Genomic DNA, 4,642 nt, shown 5'->3' on the forward strand with positions numbered 1-4,642 from the left:
TGGAAGGTGAGAGTGTGGAAGGTGAGACTGTGGAAGGTGAGAGTGTGGAAGGTGAGAGTGAGGAAGATGAGATTGTGGAAGGTGAGAGTGTGGAAGGTGAGAGTGTGGAAGGTGAGAGAGTGGAAGATGAGAGTGTGGAAGATGAGAGTGTGGAAGGTGAGAGTGTGGAAGGTGAGAGTGTGGAAGGTGAGAGTGTGGAAGATGAGAGTGTGGAAGGTGTGAATGTGGAAGGTGAGGGTGTGGAAGATGAGAGTGTGGAAGATGAGAGTGTGGAAGGTGTGAATGTGGAAGGTGAGAGTGTGGAAGGTGAGAGTGTGGAAGGTGAGAGTGTGGAAGGTGAGAGTGTGGAAGGTGAGAGTGTGGAAGATGAGAGTGTGGAAGGTGTGAATGTGGAAGGTGAGGGTGTGGAAGATGAGAGTGTGGAAGGTGAGCGTGTGGAAGGTGAGAGTTTGGAAGGTGAGAGTGTGGAAGGTGAGAGTGTGGAAGGTGAGAGTGTGGAAGGTGAGAGTGTGGAAGGTGAGAGTGTGGAAGGTGAGAGTGTGGAAGATGAGCGTGTGGAAGATGAGAGTGTGGAAGGTGAGAGTGTGGAAGGTGAGAGTGTGGATGGTGAGAGTGTGGAAGGTGAGAGTGTGGAAGGTGAGAGTGTGGAAGATGACAGTGTGGAAGGTGAGATTGTGGAAGGTGAGAGTGTGGATGATGCGAGTGTGGAAGGTGAGAGTGCGGAAGATGAGCGTGCGGAAGTTGAGAGTGTGGAAGATGACAGTGTGGAAGGTGAGATTGTGGAAGGTGAGAGTGTGGATGATGCGAGTGTGGAAGGTGAGGGTGTGGAAGATGAGAGTGTGGAAGATGAGAGTGTGGAAGGTGAGAGTGTGGAAGATGAGAGTGTGGAAGATGAGAGTGTGGAAGGTGAGAGTGTGGAAGGTGAGAGTGTGGAAGGTGAGAGTGTGGAAGATGAGAGTGTGGAAGGTGTGAATGTGGAAGGTGAGGGTGTGGAAGATGAGAGTGTGGAAGGTGAGCGTGTGGAAGGTGAGAGTTTGGAAGGTGAGAGTGTGGAAGGTGAGAGTGTGGAAGGTGAGAGTGTGGAAGGTGAGAGTGTGGAAGGTGAGAGTGTGGAAGGTGAGAGTGTGGAAGATGAGCGTGTGGAAGGTGAGAGTGTGGAAGGTGAGAGTGTGGAAGATGAGATTGTGGAAGGTGAGAGTGTGGAAGATGAGAGTGTGGAATGTGAGAGTGTGGAAGATGAGAGTGTGGAAGGTGCGAGTGTGGAAGGTGAGGGTGTGGAAAATGAGGGTGTGGAAGGTGAGAGTGTGGAAGATGAGAGTGTGGAAGGTGAGAGTGTGGAAGGTGAGAGTGTGGATGGTGAGAGTGTGGAAGATGAGAGTGTGAAAGGTGAGAGTGTGGAAGGTGAGATTGTGGAAGATGAGAGTGTGGAAGGTGAGAGTGTGGAAGGTGAGAGTGTGGAAGGAGAGAGTGTGGAATGTGAGAGTGTGGAAGGTGAGAGTGTGGAAGGTGTGGGTGTGGAAGATGAGAGTGTGGAAGGTGAGAGTGTGGAAGGTGAGAGTGTGGAAGATGAGCGTGTGGAAGATGAGAGTGTGGAAGATGAGAGTGTGGAAGGTGAGATTGTGGAAGGTGAGAGTGTGGAAGATGAGCGTGTGGAAGATGAGCGTTTGGAAGATGAGAGTGTGGAAGGTGTGAGTGTGGAAGGTGAGAGTGTGCAAGATGAGAGTGTGGAAGGTGAGAGTGTGGAAGATGAGAGTGTGGAAGATGAGAGTGTGGAAGGTGAGAGTGTGGAAGGTGAGAGTGTGGAAGGTGAGAGTGTGGAAGGTGAGAGTGTGGAAGGTGAGAGTGTGGAAGATGAGAGTATGGAAGATGAGAGTGTGGAAGGTGAGGGTGTGGAAGCTGAGAGTGTGGAAGGTGAGAGTGTGGAAGATGAGAGTGTGGAAGGTGAGAGTGTGGAAGGTGAGAGTGTGGAAGGTGAGCGTGTGGAAGGTGAGAGTGTGGAAGATGAGAATTTGGAAGATGAGAGTGTGGAAGATGAGAGTGTGGAAGGTGAGAGTGTGGAAGATGAGAGTGTGGAAGGTGAGGGTGTGGAAGGTGAGAGTGTGGAAGGTGAGGGTGTGGAAGATGAGAGTGCGGAAGATGAGAGTGTGGAAGTTGAGAGTGTGGAAGATGAGTGTGGAATGTGAGAGTGTGGATGATGAGAGTGTGGAAGGTGAGAGTGTGTATGATGAGAGTGTGGAAGATGAGTGTGGAAGATGAGCATGTGGAAGATGAGTGTGGAAGATGAGCGTGTGGAAGGTGAGAATGTGGAAGGTGAGAGTGTGGAATGTGAGAGTGTGGAAGGTGAGAGTGTGAAAGGTGAGAGTGTGGAACGTGAGAGTGCGGAAGATGAGAGTGTGGAAGGTGTGAGTGTGGAAGGTGAGAGTGTGGAAGGTGAGAGTTTGGAAGGTGAGAGTGTGGAAGGTGAGAGTGTGGAAGGTGAGAGTGTGCAATGTGAGAGTGTGGAAGGTGAGGGTGTGGAAGGTGAGGGTTTGGAAGATGAGAGTGTGGAAGGTGAGGGTGTGGAAGATAAGAGTGTGGAAGGTGAGAGTGTGGAAGGTGAGAGTGTGGAAGATGAGCGTGTGGAAGATGAGAGTGTGGAAGATGAGAGTGTGGAAGGTGAGAGTGTGGAAGATGAGAGTGTGGAAGGTGAGAGTGTGGAAGGTGAGACTGTGGAAGGTGAGACTTTGGAAGGTGAGAGTGTGGAAGGTGAGAGTGTGGAAGGTGAGAGTGTGGAAGGTGAGAGTGTGGAAGGTGAGAGTGTGGAAGGTGAGACTGTGGAAGGTGAGAGTGTGGAAGGTGAGAGTGAGGAAGATGAGAGTGTGGAAGGTGAGAGTGTGGAAGGTGAGAGTGTGGAAGGTGAGAGAGTGGAAGATGAGAGTGTGGAAGATGAGAGTGTGGAAGGTGAGAGTGTGGAAGGTGAGAGTGTGGAAGGTGAGAGTGTGGAAGATGAGAGTGTGGAAGGTGTGAATGTGGAAGGTGAGGGTGTGGAAGATGAGAGTGTGGAAGATGAGAGTGTGGAAGGTGTGAATGTGGAAGGTGAGAGTGTGGAAGGTGAGAGTGTGGAAGGTGAGAGTGTGGAAGGTGAGAGTGTGGAAGGTGAGAGTGTGGAAGATGAGAGTGTGGAAGGTGTGAATGTGGAAGTTGAGGGTGTGGAAGATGAGAGTGTGGAAGGTGAGCGTGTGGAAGGTGAGAGTTTGGAAGGTGAGAGTGTGGAAGGTGAGAGTGTGGAAGGTGAGAGTGTGGAAGGTGAGAGTGTGGAAGGTGAGAGTGTGGAAGATGAGCGTGTGGAAGATGAGAGTGTGGAAGGTGAGAGTGTGGAAGGTGAGAGTGTGGATGGTGAGAGTGTGGAAGGTGAGAGTGTGGAAGGTGAGAGTGTGGAAGATGACAGTGTGGAAGGTGAGATTGTGGAAGGTGAGAGTGTGGATGATGCGAGTGTGGAAGGTGAGAGTGCGGAAGATGAGCGTGCGGAAGTTGAGAGTGTGGAAGATGACAGTGTGGAAGGTGAGATTGTGGAAGGTGAGAGTGTGGATGATGCGAGTGTGGAAGGTGAGGGTGTGGAAGATGAGAGTGTGGAAGATGAGAGTGTGGAAGGTGAGAGTGTGGAAGATGAGAGTGTGGAAGATGAGAGTGTGGAAGGTGAGAGTGTGGAAGGTGAGAGTGTGGAAGGTGAGAGTGTGGAAGATGAGAGTGTGGAAGGTGTGAATGTGGAAGGTGAGGGTGTGGAAGATGAGAGTGTGGAAGGTGAGAGTTTGGAAGGTGAGAGTGTGGAAGGTGAGAGTGTGGAAGGTGAGAGTGTGGAAGGTGAGAGTGTGGAAGGTGAGAGTGTGGAAGGTGAGATTGTGGAAGATGAGCGTGTGGAAGATGAGAGTGTGGAAGGTGAGAGTGTGGAAGGTGAGAGTGTGGATGGTGAGAGTGTGGAAGGTGAGAGTGTGGAAGGTGAGAGCGTGGAAGATGACAGTGTGGAAGGTGAGATTGTGGAAGGTGAGAGTGTGGATGATGCGAGTGTGGAAGGTGAGAGTGCGGAAGATGAGCGTGTGGAAGGTGAGAGTGTGGAAGGTGAGAGTGTGGAAGGTGAGAGTGTGGAAGATGACAGTGTGGAAGGTGAGAGTGTGGAAGGTGAGAGTGTGGAAGTTGAGAGTGTGGAAGGTGAGAGTGTGGAAGGTGAGAGTGTGGAAGATGACAGTGTGGAAGGTGAGATTGTGGAAGGTGAGAGTGTGGAAGATGCGAGTGTGGAAGGTGAGAGTGTGGAAGGTGAGAGTGTGGAAGCTGAGAGTGTGGAAGATGAGAGTGTGGAAGATGAGAGTGTGGAAGATGAGAATGTGGAAGGTGAGAGTGTGGAAGATGAGAGTGTGGAAGGTGAGAGTGTGAAAGATGAGAGTGTGGAAGGTGGGAGTGTGGAAGGTGAGAGTGTGGAATGTGAGAGTGTGGAAGGTGAGAGTGTGGAAGGTGAGAGTTTGTAAGATGAGAGTGTGGAAGGTGAGAGTGTGGAAGGTGAGAGTGTGGAAGGTGAGAGTGTGGAAGGTGAGAGTGTGGAAGGTGAGCGTGTGGAAGGTGAGCGTGTGGAAGGTGAGCGTGTGGAAGGTGAGAGTGTGGAAGGTGAGAG

The sequence above is a fragment of the Somniosus microcephalus genome, chromosome 12 (genome assembly GCF_052327205.1).
Source record: "Somniosus microcephalus isolate GS21.2 chromosome 12, FLI_Smic_1.0, whole genome shotgun sequence".
Lineage (NCBI taxonomy): Eukaryota > Metazoa > Chordata > Chondrichthyes > Squaliformes > Somniosidae > Somniosus > Somniosus microcephalus.